Source organism: Condylostylus longicornis, unplaced genomic scaffold (genome assembly GCF_029603195.1).
Source record: "Condylostylus longicornis isolate FDR11 unplaced genomic scaffold, ASM2960319v2 ptg000547l, whole genome shotgun sequence".
Classification (NCBI taxonomy): domain Eukaryota; kingdom Metazoa; phylum Arthropoda; class Insecta; order Diptera; family Dolichopodidae; genus Condylostylus; species Condylostylus longicornis.
Window position 1 is genome coordinate 24,741 of NW_026578505.1, and position 6,399 is coordinate 31,139.

Genomic DNA, 6,399 nt, shown 5'->3' on the forward strand with positions numbered 1-6,399 from the left:
GAAGCCTCGACATTTCGAAGTGAGCTTCACAAACTTCACCATTTTGTTTAATAGAAGCATTTTCTCGAAGGCTGTTGGTCTTGCATTTCCGCTCAGGGCTGTTTGAAACCTGAAGTTCTTTTATCGATGCAAATCCCAACGACCCAAGTCGCAACAACACAAATCTCAACGACCCAGACTGTCGCTGAAGATCCGACTTCTCCAATGACGCTGGAACAGTCCCAACGTGAGTAGAAGGTCTATGGACTTCCATGGCTTTGAAAAAAATAAAACAAAAAAATCTGTTGTAGGATGATCCAACGAGGGATCGAAGCCCTCCGCCTGAGGCAGCGTCGGGACGTTTCAGACACAGCATCAACAGATGAGATTGAGGATGAAACTGACGGATCTGAATCAGATGATTCTAAAGAGTCGCAGCAACCGAAAAAGCGTCCCCTAGGTGAAACAAAATCTCTCCACTCCATCATCATCATTAGTAGAACATCATCATCTCATAATTCATATCATGATCATCTCATAATTCACATCCGTGATGCACCAGTCTGTCTCTTTGGCGTGAACTGCATATTTTTCATCGATTTCAGATTCGGTGCTTGAAAAACGGCCACGAAAACGGCAACGACTTTCTCAAGCAGATGAATTAAGAGAAGGAGAAAGTGTTGCGGAAAGCATTGAGCGTAGGTTTTCCGACAAGTAGTGAAGTGGGAACGCAGCGGGAGCCAAGAGTAGCCGAGAGTCTATCTGGTGGGGAAGACTCCACAGTTCCTCCTTTCTTGACAGAAACAATTTCAAATGAAGGTGGAATGGTCGACTGTGGATATTCTCAACCTCCGAAACAATTAGTAAACAACAACTCAACAATTGAGGGAAGTTGGGGTTTCCTCTAAGCGAAGGAAAGAAAAAGAAAGCCAAAGAAGAACGATTCAAACAGAAGACTGGCGAGTCAGAAAATCATTTGAGATTTTCGAAGAGAAGAGTCTCCATCGATCGCAGAAGGACTTTTATTGATATGAATTCTATTGATGACTCCAACAGTCAATCAATTCAGAAAGAAAAAGGGGGACGCTACTTGAGGTATTGATGCAATTTGTGGTGAGAGTGAAAGTCCTTAGACGAAAAGAGAGTGAAAGTCCTTAGAAGGAGTAGAATAGATGATCTTCCTTAGAACATCCGAGTATTTCAAAAAAAAACACATTATCTTTGTTGTGCAAATACAGAGCGCTGAGTGAATTCGAAGTGGAGCGAGTTGACTCGTTCAGTTTTTTTTGTTATTGCTCCTGAATTTGCAAACTGAAGTTGCATAAATTGAAGAAGCGCCCTTCTAGTCGAAAAAGCATCGTCCTCAGTTCAGTTGGCCTTTGATCCTCTCTGGCAAATACAATACATGAACCAAAAATAGGAGACAAATAATAAGGGACTCACACCAAATCCAGAAATTTCGTGGCAATCCCTTTGAACCCCTTTTTGGCCCTCTCAGCGTCCTTGCCTCTCAAAGCATCTGAAAAGCGGACGATGAACTCCATCTCATCGCTCTCATTGAACGAGACGGTCTTGAAGATTTCCTCTCCTGGTGGTGGGGGTGTGTCTCATAGGAGGACAGTTGGTCATGGCACAAAACAACGCTATCACGAAATGCTCTGCCTCGAAGGTCTGCGAAACCCAAAAGTGAAGCGGGAGGCAAAAAGAAAAAAGTGATGTGATTTTTCACACCAAAATAAATAACTTTTGCAATATTTTCCAGCCCCTCTATCGCTACAGCGAACTAACCGGATTTTTTTTCATAGTTCAAAATGTGTTGCATCGCCCAATAGGAGTTGTCATCTCTGAGAGAAAAATGAACGACCGCTTGGATTGTTGCTCTTCCCACATGAGTTTCTTCAAATTAGGAAACAAGCGATCCCGAGAAGTTGTCCTGAAAGCGTGTCGCGGGAATATGAAATCAGTCTACTGATGAAAGACAAACCAGTTGGAACTCACTTGAAGGGAAAAAATGCATTACAACCAAGAGAGACAAGATAAGCAAGGTGTCTGTTATTTGTCATTTCGCGCTCCAGCTTGTCTTTCATGATCGAAGTTTTGATCACCTCGCCCTTTTTTGTTGTTATGGTTGGAGCGTTCTTGAAACAAGCCTCCAGAAATTTTTTCAATAAGACGCCCTTAACGACGAACTGTTCTGGGTCAATTGGCCCCCAAGGGGACAACATAGATGAGAACTCCACCAGAGATGCAACACATCTGTAAAGAAAAAACACTTGTTATTCCATGCTGGAGTATTCAAGGCATTGCCGTGTACTGACTCATCTTCTATCGAAGCCGGCCCCACATTAATACGATTGCTTGCAAGAGTGCCAATCTTTCTGGCTTTCCCGCTCAATTCAGGTACTAGAGCAGAACAAGCCGTTAACCTGTAAGATTGAGTTCTAACTGGCGGTGCGGAGTCGGATGGAAGCCCCCGCGATTTGAAACTCAAGTTCCCTAAACAGAAAAACGGACCATCCCATGGGGTTCTGAGAGACGAAATAAAAACAAAATTAAACTCTTCAAATATTCTCCTGGAGTTGTTGCCTGGCCTGGTGGTCACTTCGGCGTCCTGATGTCAAATAGTTTGGGTCCCATTCATGTGTTGCGGACTTGCTAGACGACCAAAAAAAAAGAGATCAACACTAGAAAAAAAACCACCATTCATAAATAAATGATTTTCGACAACAGCTGAATCGCAACAGCAACATCGGTAGCGATCCATTCGCAACGGCCTTTGATGTTGAAAGACACTTTATAGAAAGACACTTTATTGCTGGTCAAGTCTGTCCGCACGACTTTTTTCACTTCAGACACGCTTGGATTGAAACAAGGCTGGGGCGACCCCAAGAACGACTCCCTCCTTTCCGTCTGATGTGGAGTATTCTTCGAAGCTTCTTGGCTGCGCGGAGAACAAACTTCTTCGAAGGCCTTTGTCTTGCATTCCATTGACGGCCGAATTGCATCAACTGCAACTTTCGACGGCTTCGAAGCGCGGTGTCTTTTCAAGAAACCGCGAATTTGGAGGGCAGCCTGAGCAATTTGTTCCCTCGTAAGGTTCCCCGATCCTTCTTTTTTCGAAATACGTCGGGTCTTGTTGGTTTGACTGAAAAAAGGTGACTTCAGTTGCAGCATTGACTTGTCGTCGAGTCAACTGTTCAACTATTGACTCACATCGCCAGGGCCAGAGGAGAAAATGTCCCGGGTGATGAAGAATCGGTAGAATGTCTCAATAAATGGAGGGAGCGAGATTCTTTATTGCGACTCGTTGATGCATCGTTGTCATCTGCTTTCTTTCTTGTACTCGCTTCACGCCCCTCACTGTCTTGATTTCTGTGGAACTGAATGTATCTGCAGATGATTTCTCATGTGGCGGGTGAGATGCTACATTCGGGAAGCTTTCCTCGTTGAAGTGCGCAAACTTCCATCTGTTTCGCAGGATTGTTCTCCAAGCACTGTTGAGATGCTCACAGGACTGTCGCTTGAAAAAAGTCTTCAAGAATCCGGTGCCAAGAAATAGTTCTTGAGGTGTTTGATTTAAATCTGAGAAATGGTCCACCAAGTATTGGAGACGTCGCTTGCCAAAGAGAGCGGGCCCATCAACAGAGGGAGGAGGTCCGGTGGAGGCTCCCATTACATCAGCGAAATGCAAGACGCAATGCTTCACATGGTCTGTGTAGTCTTGTGAGTTGAAGAAATGTGCCAATGCTGTGATGTCACGCTCTGGAAAAATCTTCTCTGCCCAAGACTCGCTAAAAAAGCAATAGAAGGGTAATATGTATCAGCTCAAACGACCTATAGATGATCTGGATGGTTTTCGTAAACGCTACGAGAACACTTGTGGCTAGGCCATCCGAGCTGCCGAGGCGTTCCTGAAATACGGTTTCCCTGAGACGAACACGAAGGTTCTTGAAGTCAGTTGAGAGGTCATCAAGAACGTTGTCATTGGATCTCGTTGTTCCTTCGAAAATATTCCCAATGAGGCTTTGCAGGGGTTTCTTGTTGTCGTCTTCCTTTGCCTGCTTCTCTTTTTGAAGACACCGCTGGTTCTTCCCTACGGCTGCCCGGTTGAGGTGGAATCACTCTTCAAGAATTCAACGCTTAGTTCTTTTTCTTCATGAACGATAAATTCCTCTTTTGCAAGTGTAGCCTTGATGAATTTTCGGAGCAGATTGAGACCCTCTCGCCATCGTGGGGACTCTTTTGTGCTTGTTGACGCATAGTCATCAGCAATGATCATAACTTTCGAAAAGACTTGTTGGTTGGGGCATACCAGAGTTGTTCGAGCCATTTCGGAATACCGTCTCTGAACTCAGACTCAATAATCTTGAGAGCAGCCATACACGATCAGGATTGTTCAGCACCAACGTTTCCATCGCCTGAAAATTATGAAATGGGAATAAAGGAGATTTCAAATAATCATAAACGTGCCATTCGCGCCTGCTCGCTCCCTACTCGCTCCATTGGTCGTTTTTGCTTCCGAGATTAATGAGATTGACTACCGCGTTCTTTACATCCTGAAAACACATGAAATACAAGGGGTCGAATGAACAAATGGTTTCCAAAGCAGATAGTGTGAAATGCAGGGGGTCGTCTAGCTCTCACTTTATCAGGGTTTCAAGAAACTTCTGAAAAACTGCTTCCCAGATTGCCAAGCCATGGCGGAGTGAACCTCTTCTTGAACGTAATCGAGAAATTCGTGGGGGGGTCATGGAAAGGTGCCGAATTGCAACAAAGTTGAGAAAGACCTTCATCATTCCATCAGCGCAAGAGACAAAACCATAATTTCCACTCTGAAAAATTGTTCTGGCTCCTTAGTTTCATGACCAAAATCTTTTCTTGCCTTTTTATCACTCCTGCTGACATGCAACGACTGTCGATCCCACACTCATGTCAGTGATTTGGAAACCTAAGTGCTGTCACTGGTGCATTGGAATGCCGCTAGCTAAGCGTCCTCCAGTTCAGTTCAACAGTACACTCGCGTCGCTTCTCTCAATCCAATTCTGTCCATTTGGTCCTGTGACTCGTCCGGCAACCGTCATGTTCCGCTGTGAGGGAGGTGATTTCTTCTTTCTTCATGTTTTCTCGTGGCACCGTTGGGGGGTTATTCATGCACATTTTCACTTCAAATTCACACCACACATGTACTGCTCTCTCGGACATCCTTCACCAGCCCTGAATCCGTTGCGCTCACCATCCTTCGCTTCCATCCCAGCGTTGGATTCGAACTCAGGCACTTTCCTTCCTTGTCCGTGGCTTTACCATTAGGCTGGCCAGGCCCTCTTTAATCTTCTCAACTCTGGTGATCCCCTCTCTTCTTCTAGGATTCAAGATTCCTCATTCCGGGCAGAATACCTTTTGTCTGTCTCATCAAGTCACTAACGTCTTGCCCGCACGCGCCCTCCTCTCCTTCCATCCCTAACCCACCCTTGGGTTTCCGAACCGCACCAATGAACAACGATTTCCGCCGTATCCCAATTTGAACCAAAGCGTACTGATACTCTGTTATGCGTCACTATACAACTGATGCTCTCTAGCTTTGCCCATCCATTGCACGTTTTTGTTCTTCAAAACGTGCCCCTTCTGTGCTTTCCGTCTTTCTTGGATCGCAACCAACCATTCTGTGTCTGATACGCTTTATGTCGTCACAAGGGTCGGGATTTCATGCCTTTGATGGCAACAGTTGATAAGTCCAAGGAGTGTAGAGGACTTGTGATCCCATCCAAGGGGTCTGGTAACACATGAGCTTCTTAAGAGTTTTTTAAGGCAATATGCACGTCAACAGTTGCCAAACTACAAAGAGTTCAGTGCACAAAGAACGTCCATGTGGGAGAAGTTAAAAATTGAAAACAACCGTGATCTCAACGCTGCAACATCCCTACAGATGGTTATGCCTGAATAGGGTGAAGCCAGAGGAAACTCTGGTGGAAGCCTGTAGCGATATTGGCGTCAATCATTTCCTTGCTCTCCTGATGATACGGTAAGAAGGCGTCAACCATGAAGACCCTCTTCATCCAAGTAACTTGTCACTCGTGTACTCGCACAGAAGTTAGACTCCTTTTCACTGGATCATAAAATTGCTTTGATTGTTCTTCCTATAAAACTCAATTATTAATCCCTGCTTGAATTCCATGCTTGGATCCCAAAGATCACAAAATCAAAAACCATCGCTTTTTTGAAAGTCCGAAACATTGAGGTCTGAAATGAAGCAAAAAGAACAATTTCACTGAAATGACGATCAGACCAAGGTGGCGTTACACTCATTCTAAGAAGTAAATTCAGGCCAAGCACACCAATTCGAAGAAGAGAACTTACTCGAGAGAAACACACCAATCGGATCTTGATGTGTTCTGTATATCACAGTGGTGTCTAGCAAATATT